Source organism: Lonchura striata, chromosome 14, assembly GCF_046129695.1.
Source record: "Lonchura striata isolate bLonStr1 chromosome 14, bLonStr1.mat, whole genome shotgun sequence".
Taxonomy (NCBI): Eukaryota; Metazoa; Chordata; class Aves; order Passeriformes; family Estrildidae; genus Lonchura; species Lonchura striata.
This window is the reverse complement of record NC_134616.1, coordinates 6,778,525-6,792,319: the sequence shown is the minus strand read 5'-3', so window position 1 is coordinate 6,792,319 and position 13,795 is coordinate 6,778,525.

Genomic DNA, 13,795 nt, shown 5'->3' with positions numbered 1-13,795 from the left:
AGACAGTCATCATCTTTATGAAGTGTAGGATCTATTTCTGCATTGTCTGCAGGACCCTGCTGAGAATCTCCTTGTCCTGCTCATCGGAAAGCTGCAAACCCAGCATGGGCTCTACTTTTTTTCAAGGATGTGCGCATAGATCTCTTATAAATAAGCAGTTATGGTTGTTTCATTAGACCTCTAATAACATCTCTATTTTATTTTCCTTTCAAAGATGTTTATTCAGTGTTGACACATATTTATAATATCATCTCAACAGTAAGAGTCTATCCTGTCAGATTTACAGCTATTATAAAATATGATGCTATCTGCATACAAATGGATGGTGGGAGCCCTACAGACATTTCTCCTATTATTACTGCCTAAGGAAGCAATAAAAATTTAACATTTACCATCGGGAAACACCTGCAGGGATTAAATTAAAACTAGATTATATGCTTATCAGTTATATGTTACAAAAGCAAACTCTTTAGAGATTAACATAAAAATCATTTTTATCAAAATCTTATTAAAAGCTTCAGTTAATACGCTCTGTTTTGCACCTCCACTGCTCAAGCATTCTCTGTGTGTGACTTACTCAGTCTTTGTGCAGCTGTAGGGAGGGGAGGCAGGGCAGCCTCACCACCAGCTTTGCAATCGCCTCAGCAAATGCCTGCCCTGATATTTGGATTTCTTGCTCAAAGCTGTCTGCAGGTACCATTTGTCCTTCCCTCTCTGAGCCTGGCTGCTCTCTGAAGGGCTCTCCACACTGCACACTCTGTTTCTTGAGCATGGCGCCAAGGCAGGCTCCAGGCTTCCTCGTGGAGTTCTGCTGGGAATTACTCTGGAGAGCACTTGTCCTTCCTGCTGAACTCGTTCTTTAGTGTGGTCAGCAGGACCAAGACAAGGGATTTTCTAAGGCTGGAAGTCGAGGACAAGGAGCTGCTGTTGCTGCTGAGCAGATGGTCTTGTGTTTAGTTTGTGTAGCTTTTGACACGTTCCAAACATGCTGCAGAAAAGAGAGAGCAGGAAGCAACTGGGCTGGAGTTGATCTCTGACCTGGAAATTCAAAATGCTTCTGGATTTGGGCTTTGCTGTCACCAACAACTGAGAAGCTTAGAGTGCAGATAATCTACCTGCTCTGGCTCAAAGAGGACATGCAGATCCTACCTGTGCCTGATTTGCACACACACTGGTTAGGGTTTATTTCTCCATCTGGTATTACAGTGACCCCTTTGCCTCCAGGCATTAGAAGCAACTTGCCTTGGGCTTATTCCAAACGTGTATGGGAGGGTATCACTCATGAAAAGCCTGAATTGCTTAACTAAAAGCCCAGGCCAAAATCCCCTTTGTGGAGATTCTGCCAGGTTTGGTGGATCTGGAGGAGGTCACACTTAGAAGAGGTTAAGATCATTGTTTCTGTGATTGTAAAATAACCAGAGTCATGTAGTTTACCAAAGACCAAACTCAGGTGAGGATTAGGGAGTGTTAGACCATGGTTTCCTCAAGACATTTATTCTGAAGACACATATGATGTAGGGAACCTTCTGGTGATTTTTTTAAAACCCTCACCATCCCCTCTGATATGTTGGTACAGACTGTAACATTTAATTAAGTGAATGAGGAATGTTGGGAGAATCAAACTTAAAAAAACCCCAACAACAACAACGGTTTATAGAAATAGACAAAACAGTGCATAGACCCGTGGGGTGGGGAATGCAGAGCCAAAGCAGATCCAAAGAAAGGGAGTAGAAATGGATGGAGTCTGTGCAATCCTGGCCTAGCATTTTAAGTAATGAGGGTTTACTGGCCCAGGTGATTTTTTTCTGAAATAGGTTAAGGAGTGTTCAAACAAGTATATCCAGATCAGAGGGGTGGTAACCTATTGCTGGGCAATGCTCACCAGCCTCTGGGCAGACTGGGGGAGGACTGTGCTGTCAACAGAGCTGGGTTTGGGAGGAGACACGAGTCCACAGCCTGGCTCTCAGCACTGTCACAGCCTCACCCAGGCTGCTGTGTGTGTGCCTCCCTCTCAGAAGCTGGAGTGTGCACTTTGCCTTCCCTCGTGCCTGCAGGGACAGACTGCACATCAGCATTTTTATAACAAGCTCTCCTTTGAGGGAGGTAATGGCCAGACCCCGTCACTTCAGCTCTGGCCACGGGTGCATCCCAATTCTGTGTGGAAGCCTTGGTTCTGTCATTTTACTTGGGCAAATCACCATATTTAACTTGGAAAGGCCTGCTTATCCTCTCTTGCTCCACTTTCAGGCTCTGAGCAATGTGAATTATCAACAGGGGCATTTAAGGTTTCATTTTTCAAAAATGACACACATTTTTGTATGTACACACCTATAGCCAGGATGTAGAAACTCCTTAACTGTAGTCTGAATTTTCCATCGTCATTATGCTAAATAATTCACTTCTGCTGCCACTAGAGGTATAACATTCACTTGAACAAATACCAAAAGAAACATTTAGTTGGAAATCTTACCCATATTAATATTTCATTTTTCAAATAATGTTTTTGATCTTGGTTCTTTTAGAGGCCTCAGCCTACTTTGCCTATTCCTGTTGGGCAGCCTTTTTTTTATTGAACTACATCTGGCTACTCCTGAGATGAAATGCCACTTTGTGATTAAAGGGTACAGAATTGAGTGCTCATTTAAACTGCATAAAAAGCTAAATTATAGTATCAGTCATTGTATCAATCATCTGTGACTACCTCATGTGCAGCCTTGTACCAACACATTTGTAAGTCTCATTCCACATCAATTCTGGTGCAAATTTACATTTATTCTGAAATGCAAACATAACGAAATTTATTCTAAATGACTTAGCTTTTTTCCCCCCAATATAATAACCAGCTCTCAGATGTAATCTCCCTCTTGAAAGTCATGAAAATGTCAGTGGGGACAAGGGTAGCAATGAAGTTCCCAGATTTCCTTTGGCACTGGCAGGAGAATCACTGCATAACCTGGGTTTTCATGGCAGGCCTGCAGCACCTGCATGGTCTGAGTGCAGCCCAGGGGATGGCTCAGCTCAGGGGTGATGGCTTCTTATAAGGGGTCTAAACTACACCTGGCCACAACCTGGTAGGAACCTAATCTTTGTCTGTTTGAAGCGTGTGAAAGAAAGCATTTGTTTCAAAATGCTCTGCCATGCTCAGAGCCGGGCTCTGCTCGGCGGGCGCTGGGAGCCTCAGGGGGGTTTTTTGGGCATTGCCTGCTGTGCCACCACCAGCACAGCTCTCCTGCTGCCTTCCACGTGGCCCCTTTGCCTTCCCACTGCAGTTCCACGTGCTGCTTCCCACCTCCCCCTCAGCTGTGCCCGAGCAGCCCGGCCAGACACCAGCACCAGCTCGGGAAGGAGCGTGGGGACAGCGAGTGACACCAGCCAGAGCTGCAAACCTGTGCAGAGAGCAAGCCCCAGAACAGCCTGCCTGCCATGTTCTCCCCGCAGGCTGCACCCACCTCACCCCAGGGACAAGTGGAAGAAAGCAGGAACAGCACCAGGAATGCTGGAGGAAGAGATCTCTTGCACATGTTTTGTGAAGTTTAATTTGTTCCTTTGGGTAAAACGGCAGCGTTCAGAAGATGTCGGTGTGATGGTTAGACTGAAACGTGGACTTTAATTTAGAATCCCCTGCACTGCAGCATGGTGTACCCCCTGTTTATAGGCACTGTGCTACTTGTCACAGGAAAATTATTTTGGAAAGAAAATATAGAAACAAGACACTGGATGATCTCAGAAGTTTTCCTCTAAAATGAAATTTTGAGAAAACGATTGCTTGAAGCATTTCATTCCAGTAAAAGTGGGCATTTGCTAGGAAAGATGTTCCCAGCATAAGTGAAACACAGATCCTCATAAACTCCTGGCCTAGTGCAGTCTTTAGCCAATATAACACTAATAGCACAGTTCAGTATAGAGCACATACATATTGCAGTTGGTATCTTATTTTCAGTTTCTTTGTATTTTGTACTAATACTGATAAATTCACCGAAGTCTTACTGCACTCATAAGAAATATTTACTAAAAGAAATAATGAACAGTTGGTATACTTTGGATTATATTAGGATAAAAGTCAATAAAGTAATACCACTGAAATTATAGCAATGGGAGATAAAAATTAGATCCACAGAATTTAGTGAAAACAACAGCACTACTGTCTGACCTTATTTCTGCCCTCTACACAGTCATTAGCAAGACTATGCCATTTATTTTCAGCTTCCTCTCATTGCAGACCCAATTTTAGGCAGTAAATTCAATTGCAGAAGTATTTTCACTGAAGCAGTTGCATTTAGAATAAAGTTACCAACATACTTTCTCCCAAAATTCAAGAAAATGTGTGGCAACCTCGTATACTTTGTCTGCAATTTTGATAACTCTTCCCAGTGATACAGTTTAGAGTCAAGTTGACCTTTATGGGTTTCACAGCTAAGGCAACAGTTACATAAAAAGGATGAACGAGCAACAACGAAACAGGAAGGCTGGAATCTGTAATCTGAACACCAGAACTGCCTGCACTTACACTTTACTATTTCAGTGAGGGAGGCAGCACTGGAGAGTGGTAAAGCTCATAACTTTTGGTAAGGAAATTGAATGCTTTAATTTCTGCTTTTTATTCCCTCTGTATTGCCCTATGTCATTTAAGACCAGACTGCAAAGGTTACCTGATTTAGATTAAAGAGGCAGAAAGTGTACAATTAAAAAGAACAAAAAACAAACCAAATCTGTTACCAATAGTCAAAATTTTGCTGGGTGGTGAAGAAAAGGGGTATACAGCAGTCAAGGTGATTTTCAATGACAAAACTGCCTTTGGCTCCTAGAAATTAGACACTGATTTCTTCCTCAGTGAATGAGAATAAAACACTGACACCACATGAAACATGTTGGATGTGAATTGGTTTATACAACTGTTAACAGTTGGGACTAATATCTGTCACTAAACTAAAATATTGGCAACTGCACCAGTAACAGGAGAGCGTCTCTGTTGCTCAGTCTTGCTGGTTGGTTATGCTCCCTGCTTTAGTTTTTTGCTAAGATACAAAAGGCTTAATTTTCAAACAAATGAATAATTTAACTATCACAAGAGATGTATGACATGCCCACAACCATGGATGGTAGAAGTGTTTTCATTTGTTCTGATCCTATATCAAATCTGGGTTCATCTGGAGAGCTTCTTCCAGCATGGTGGTATTTGGTTTTTATGGGGCTTTCTTTCCTTTCTGTGCAGGAATCTGGGGCAGACATCTGGGATGGCTTAAGGAACTGGATAAAGTTTGGGTCTCTTTGGGGGAGCAGCAAAGAGTCCTTAGCCTTTGAGGAGAAAATAATAATTTCTTCACTGAGTTTGCAAAAATTGACTAGTTTGTCCTTCTCTCCCAAGATTCAGGAAGGAAGGGACTCTTTTGGAGAGGCAGCAGATTGGCCCCAATGCCACTCAAGCCAACACAGTTTTTGTTCAGCTGCTGCATTTGAGGCCTGCCTACTTCTGATTTTAACAGTTCTTAAAATATTTCTGCACTAACAATGTGGAATATTAGAACACATAAATCTGCCAGGCTTGCTGAAACAGTTTGCTTATAGTTTCATAAACCCTGACAGCAATAACAATAGTGTTTCCAGAGGGAGAACTGAGTTCTTCTGTATGTTTGTTGTGCTAGTTCTTGGTTCAGGATTTTTTTTCCACTATTGTCCATTAAAAATTGTTTAATGGCCTGTGTGACACAGTGACTGATGCTGAAATCCTCTGATGTCTTTTGGAAATGCAGTAGAAGCAATTTCCAGCCCATGTCACAGGAAATTTGCATGTTCCAATGAATAAAAATTAAGATGAAAGCAGGATGTGTGGGAAGACCTGGTAGTGACAGAATCATTCCCAGCTGCTTTCTTGGTTGCAGAGTAATCACAAAATGAGGTTTTTTACCAAGCTTGTTTAATCCTCATCACTGGATTTTGGAAGGACGTGGCCCCTGCCAGCTGCCTTGCTGAGTTATGTGTATGTTCTGTACCACTAGAAAACTCATGATTAGGCTCTGACCAGAAAACAAACCTCAGTGAGAAAGAACTGTCACCAAACCCCTAAAGTCCACTGTCTACAGAGTCCCATTTCTTAGATGAGCTGGCTTTGTTTTAATGGTGTCAAGGAAAAGCTCTGTTTGGAGGCAGAAGGCAGAGCATAGCCCTGGCCTCTGAAATCAGATCACACTCTTTTGCCTATCTACTGGGAAAGGAGCAGCTGAGGATAAAGCTTGCACACAGGCAGCTCTGTATAGTGTTTCAAGGAAAGCTTTGGAGGAGATAAGATTCTCATTTTGTACTTTGACAAAGAGCTGCGCTGACTGCAGGAGTCTCCATGTTACACCCACAGCCAGTGCAGCAGTTTTCCATGGTGCTGCTGCAGCACTGCCCCACCTCATTTTACTGCCCTCCCAGTTTGCCACATCACCAGCTCCAGGGAGCTGGGGATGCTGTGGGTGTGCCAGTCCCAGAGCCTGGAAGCAAAGGGTTAATGGGAGAGCTTTCTGAGTCTCTGCAAGCAATGGGAAGTTAAGAGTCCAGACAGCGTTTGCTGCTTTTGCTTGAAAATAGTAAACAAGTAAGAAAAATATTATGGTTGTATCTGGTATGCAGTAAGGCTTTAAATTTGAGTTTACTTAGCTTTCAAGTGTTCCACATATCCCATATTTGACCAGAGGTTTGCAAACGTGGCCCTGGGAGGGTTGCAGGGGTAATTGGCTGGCAGCCTAGGACTGTATTTAATTAGCAAGGAATGCACCGGCCCTAACTGCATTCTCTGCAGGAGCCACAGCCCACATGGCTACAGGTGCTGTCCTGCTTGCTCCTCAGGCCCAGGGACTGCTCTTCCTCAGGCAGGAGTGCTGCGTGTTCCAGCCTGTGCTGCATTTGGAAAATAATATGTTTGGATATCACTATCAGGACGCAAGTCTTTGTATTTTCTGTTTTTTGTTCTGCCATGATGGCAGGCAATATAATCAGATTTAGGGTCTTGCTGACCTCTTAGTACATGAATCCCTGGTTGCAATAACCTTGCTGGATTCACATTTTTTGATGCTTCTTTAATTAACTATTTTGGGGCAGCTGGGCCTGACTCTGACTAGCATCAGCTGCTGATCTTCCTGAGTTCATCTGGAGTTTCAAGTGATTGATACCTCAGAGAATTAAGCTCAAAATGCACCAGGCGAGACTGCCTAGAGCTAAAATACCCACAGTCAAAGCCCATTAACTGAAACGTCTGTGTTTCACTGAAAGTGTCTTTGGAAAGCTAAGGCTAATTTTTCCTTTGTTGCCACCATTCTGAAGTGTTCTGCCTTGGTACAGTAAGATGTAATATACTGTTCTGGTTTTTAAGCAGTCTGATGGCTAAATAGTTTAGTGCTAATTTCTGAATAATAATAAAAAAAAGTTAACTTATATTTTTATGGTGATTTTAGCTTTATCAGTTGATTGTTTTCCTGATACATGATTCAGGTAAGCTCCTGTTATGCATACCAAAGGGTAATTTATGGTTTCAATGCATTAAGTTATGTGTTTTGCATCATGGTGGCTCTTCCTCAGAACAGCAGGAACCTTGAAGAACTGTGCTTCTCCTCTTTGCTTGTTTTCCTTCCCATTTGTGTTTGTTTTTTCATAACTACTTTTCAAAGGTTTATTCCTTTATTTTGTATCTATCCATCCATTTTCCTGCATTTTATTTTCTGTGCTCTTTAACATGTGAGTACTGAGAAGACCTGAGCAAGTGGAGAAGGGAAGAGGCTTTGTGAGCACTTACCTGGAAATTCCAAGGCATTGTGCTGAGATACCAACCCTGAGGGGCACACTCGTCTCAGTGATTCCCTTCCCATAAAACCCATACCACCAGGGTGTTGAACAGCTCATGATCCCTCTGCCTTAGTGTAAGTGCAGCCATTTGCCTCTATTTTTAATTTTAACCTCCTCCTAAGCTGAGAACACAAGTGCTGTGGAAACCTTGATTCACCAGTAGCTCATCACAACTTTCCACTTTTTTTTAGGCTTTTGTGGTCTTCCCCCTTGAATTTTTAATTTCATTTCTTGTAAATATACACATACAAGGCCTGTTCACAGCATTGATTACCCACCCTGTCCTTTTCCCTTCCTCCTTGTCTGCTGCTTTCTTCTCTCCTCTGCTTTTCTGCAGGATGGCAAAAAAAAAATGTGTGTGTTGGGAGGAAAGGGGAGATTGCACAGGGGTGGCAGGAGGATGAGGGACAAGCTGCCTGTCCCTGGCTCGGTGGTGATGCTGTGTGTGTTGTGCAAGGCTGCAGAAATGTTGGGGTGACGAATGAGCTTGTTGTGACATGGGAAAGAGCTGGCACAAACTTCCAGTTCAGTTGGATTTTCTTTGTGAACACAATGGGTTTAGCGAATAGGGAATAATTGAAGTTTGAAAATGCGTGAGAATTGGTATTATTACAGCCTTTTTTAAAATAAAAGGGTGAGCATAATCATAATTGGAAATTTTTGTCCTTTATATGAATGTTGAATATAAAATCTTTTATTGAAGATAGTATTTTTTAAAAATTAAACTGAGGGATTGCAGGGTGGAGTTTCTTGTTTTTCTGTTTGTTTTTTCTTGCTGTTTGAGGCAAATAGTTACTTTCACTTGGTTATGGAGACCAGTTGTTTGGTTGTCTTTTCTTTTCTTTTTTTTTTTTTTTTTTTTTTTTTTTTCTGTAGAAAGTACTGAATTATTATTGGGGGCTGACAAGTATTTCGATGAATAATGGAGGCAGCCACATTTTCTACCCTTTAAATATGAGATAAATACTACAATTAAATGCCCAAACATAGGATTGAAATTTTCCTTGGTTATACCTGAGCTAATGCAATATTCTCTCTCTGCACAATTATAAGTGTGGTTGCTCTAGGGAAAAGGAGGAGGGTTGGATTGCAAAGCTCTGTCAGAAGCATCTCGAGTCTGCTGGAAGATAGAGTCGGGCAGGAGAACGCAGAGAATGTTTGCTGCTCCTTCGCGATGTGCAACACCCGGGCTCCCTGCACGAACAGCAGGAACTGCCACGCTGTTTCCAGGAGCAGCCAGCAGCGCTCAGGGAGGGAGGAAAAGGCCACACACCGAATCATCCTGACTTCCAGCTCTGGTAAGGGTTTGAAAGCACAAAAGTTTCACCAAAGCTACAAGGTTTATTTGCTGTTGATCACACTGTCCCAAATGAATTTCTTTAATGCCTTTTAAAATCCATTTTCAGTCTCCACAACCTCCTGAGGCACTGACTGCCACAATGCAATTATGGATGGTAGGAAAGAGTACTTCCTTTTGGGTGTGTCTGTTTTAAACCTGCTGCTAAATGCCTTTGTTGGATGCCCCCTCAGCTTTTGTGCTGCAAGGGAAAGTGAACAATTACTCTGCATTTACCTTCTCCATTCGGTTTTACAGATTGCCATAATTTCCCTCTGCAGTCATGGCTTTTTTCCGACCTGAAGAGCTTTTGTCTATTTAATTTCTTCTTGCAGTGAAACTAATGTATCTCAAAAAAGATAAATGTGAGCTTTTTATTACTCCCCTCTTTTTTTCTGCGTTGAGACAAAAGTGTCAAGGAAACCCTATATAGGAATGCCATGGTTAAAAGTTTCTTTGGTGCTTCTTTGTGCCGAAGTAATTAGCTTTTGGCTCTTGGAAATTACCAAAAGCTTCTGAAAGGAAGAGAAAATGTTGTTGTTCTTGTAATCCTCTCCAGTCTAAGATTGTGTTCATATACAAAACTAGGTAAGAGAATGCAGTAAATAAACAGAAGTGTCTGGGTTTGAAGTTCTCCTTTGTTGCCAACAAACCTTCCAATATAATACACAAAAATTGAGTGAGTGCAAGGAAGTGACAAAACTGGGACCTGAGAGTTCAGGAAGTTCAGTAATTCAGTCTGTACTGAGCAAGGTCGGCAGCACTAACAGGACAGAGCATCTCCAGAGAGACTGTGGCTGTTTCATTCTACTTAGTTCAGAATAAGCACAGTATCTTCTATTATGGCTAAATCTGAAGGGACAGAGGAGTAAAAGGGAGCACATTTTTATTTTAAGTTTCTGTGTTCCTATCTGGCACAAATACTTCATCTGAGAGGGAAAAATGCAAATGTCTCCAGCACAACCATCTGCAGGGAGCACCTTGCTGTCCTTTCAGCCTGGCAAAGTCACAAAACTCTTCCACCTTGTGCCCTTTTTTTCTACCTTTTTTTGCATTTGAGCTGACTCTTCAAGACTCTGTACACCTACTTCTTGCTTCCTGCTGTGTCTCAGTTCTTTGGATTTCCCATCTGCTGTGTGCTGCTGGCAGTGCTGCTGCCCTGCACTGTCTTCTCCTGCCATCTCCTCTTTCCATGTTCCTATACTGAGAGCTGCTCTCAAAAGATGTGGTTGTGTCCCTGCCTAAGGTCTTCCTCGAAATTTCTTTCTTACAAACAAGATATCAGATATCTCAGGAGAGGAGCTTTCACTTCCTCTTCTTCACTGGCTATCTAAAAATACATACATATATATATATATATATATATATATAGAATAATTACAATATCTTTGTTTTATTTTCCCATGCACTTGCTTTTTGCTGAGTTTCCTGCTAAGCCTCCAGTGCTGCTTGGGCTTTCCCCTCCTGCCCTGCCTCACTGTATTCTTACCACCCACTCATTAGATCATGGCTGAAATTAGCTGGTGAAAACTACAGGGCAGGGCTGATGCCTCGCCTCGGTAGCAAGGGCTTGATATGATTTTAAATTTATTTTTTTTTAATAGTGAAAACAACAAAATTAGCACTTCTGCAACTGGGGAAACCAAGGTAGGAAGGCCAGGTACACATGGAAAATGCTGGTGAACGTCTGTAACAGGACCAATGAGAGCTCATGTGGCACCAAAGCCTTGTATTCCAAGTAGATAATTGTCTGCTTTTGTAACTCTCTTTAGTGATAAATAGTCTTAAGGATTAAATATGGAATTCCTTTGGGGGAAAAATATTTTGTGAAAATTGTTTCTATTAGAATGCAATGATTTTATGGCACAGTGTTTTCTGTATCATTTTTGCTTGTTTTGGGGGAACTAAATAATGATAAACATACTCATGTCAGGAAGTGTTTGGTTTCAGTAAGATGATGATGATATCTTAAGGATATGTTGGAAATGTTAATATTCATCCCTAAAAGATAATATGTCCTGTTTGGGACCAGTAAGTTAATTTAGGTGCCCTCAGCACGGAGTTAACATCCCATGGAGTGGTGTCCCATAAATATTTTGGAGACTGTCCCCAGTTTTTTTATTTAAGACACAAGGTGCCATGCCATTGAGGGACAGTGGTTGTTCCCAGTGCTGTGAAATGATGGTGAGGGGTGAAAGGTGACTTGCTGAGCTGAAATCAGAGGGCTGATGCTTCCAGCAGGTCTGGTCTGCTTTGGATCAGGCACAAGCAGCATGTGGAGTGCAGTCAGATTAGCTAAACTTTCTATGTGGGAGATACTTTGAACTCTGTAAGGGAGAATTTCTGTTGCAGGCAAGCCATGTATATAATCAAAAATCATAACTGTGTCCAGAAATGAAACAGCCAAGTGTGGCTTTTGCCTTATGATAAATCCTGTCAGTTCAGAGCAGGTTCCCAGCCCATGAGTATTCTTTGCCTTAAAATAAATGCTGGTAGGTAATAGATGAAACAGTGTGAACTTCTCACTTGGTGGCACAAATCCGTGTAGTGCAGCCTGGGAAAACAACTCTCCTAACCAGTCCCTGTTGGCTCCAGTCTATTTAAACATATGTGTGTTTTCAGGTTTCAATTTTGGTAAAGTTGTACTGCTTTTATGACTCTTCCTCACAGGAACCCAGGGAGAATGATGTAGTTTTCCTCAGAAGTGGCAATTTTTTAGTCTGTCTTTATATTTTACATTGCAGAATGTAATAAAATCCAAATCCTGCCACTTGTGCATTAATTTAATTCATATTGCTGCTTTCTACATTGGTAATACTCTGGATTTTTTTTCTTTCTGTTTCTTTTTTTTTTTTTTTTAATGCCTTTCATCCAAAGATCCCAAGCTGATTTGGCCTGATTCCCAGGTACAGCTTAGCAACACTTAGCCTAAGACCAGTAAAAGGAAGTAACGGGGAATTTCACGCCGTTCTTGGCTGGCTGTCAATTCAAAAGCACCTGCAGTCAGAGCATCCCCAGCCCGTGAGCCCCTGCTTCCCATGGCTGTGACTGCCTGATGCGAGGTTCCTGTCTTGGCCACAAATCCCTCTCCCTTTCTCTTACGCCTCAGAACAAACTCTGTTGTCTCCCAGTGTTTCAGCAAGAGATGATAAATCTTTCCTAGGGGAGAACTTGGCAGGACATATGGGAGCTTGGGGCTGGGGCCATTAATCTGATGTTATTTGCTGTTGGATCACAAACATGCATTAGGCTGAAGCACACACTTTGGGTTTTGTATCTCCCTGCATAGGTATGAGCACAATTTAAATTTTGTTTTCTTATCTTCTGAGGCTTAGAGTAATGCAATTCTCCAGTTTGCTAAACAGGAGAAGGTTTCAGTTTCTTTTTCAGCAGCCAGGATATTTTTCAAACTTTTATTCTGAATGTTGTTTCTTCTTTGGAGAAACTCTTGGACTTTGAAACCTGTTCTCATATGGAAAGCTTTGCCTATCTGGAAATCTGTTCTGGCTTGCTTTGCTGTTCGAAGTGCTGCTTCGTGGGTTCATTTTATGTCTCCTCGGAGACATTTTGTCAGAATTTTGCTTATCTACCAGTATTGCAAAACGATCCCCCATCTTAAGCAACCAATCGCTTCCTCATCCTCTTCTCATTGGTCTTTAAAGCAAAATGGAAATTAAACTGTGTCTGCTGTTATGCAGGCTGTGGATCTGGCTTTCACCTTTGGACTCTGGGCAGTATTAGCTGTGCTTGCATAAAAACTTTGCAGGAAGAAGAAACCTTGCTGAACTGTGCACAGCAAAGGGTTAACAAGTCTGAGGGAGAAGGGGAGAAAATCGGGATGGCTGGACTCTGCCCCTTTGCTAAGTGGCTACTTTTTCTGAAGTACATGGAAGACAGATGAACAACCTCAGAGTTGCCCTGAATTATCTTCCTGAGCATACAGCTCTCTCTTCTAGTAGTTAAATATGACAGTTATAGTGCAGTATTTATGCACAGTCAATAAATCAGCAGAAAACGTGCTGCAGTCAGGGCATGTATCCATAGCTTGTTCTTTATATTTTAGCTGAAAATGGAATTCCTGTATTTGCTGAACCTGTAAAAAGAAATTCAGGTGCACATCTCCACCAGAGACTTACACAAAGTGTGATGGCTCACAGTAGCCAGGATTTGCTCCCCAGCTTCCATTACTGTCCTTCCATCTGCAAATCCACATTCCTGAAAAGCAGTGAAAAGGCAAATTTTGGATCAGGGTCCCAAACTCTTGAGTGGAATAATTGCAAAAAGGACATGGAGCAAGTGAAAATGGCAGAAATCTTTAAGGACGAGTTATAATTTTGTGGAAGCTTGCAGTGTAGTTATAGAAAAGAAAAACGGTCCTGCTGAGTAATGTCCTGGAAAATACTGGTTTGGGGGTTTTGTTTGTGTTTGTTGGCTTGGTTTGTTTTTTTTTTTTTTGTTTTGTTTTTTTCTGTTTTGTTTTTCCAGAAGGGGCTGTGTGACACACTGGCAGAAGCAGCCTGGCCTTTTCTAGTGTCTGGCTTAAGAGTAGCTAACTGCTGATGGGGGAGAATATTTTGCCCTGATACAGCACACAATATCACAGGACTTGAATTTGCTCAGCTTTTGCCATCTTGAATA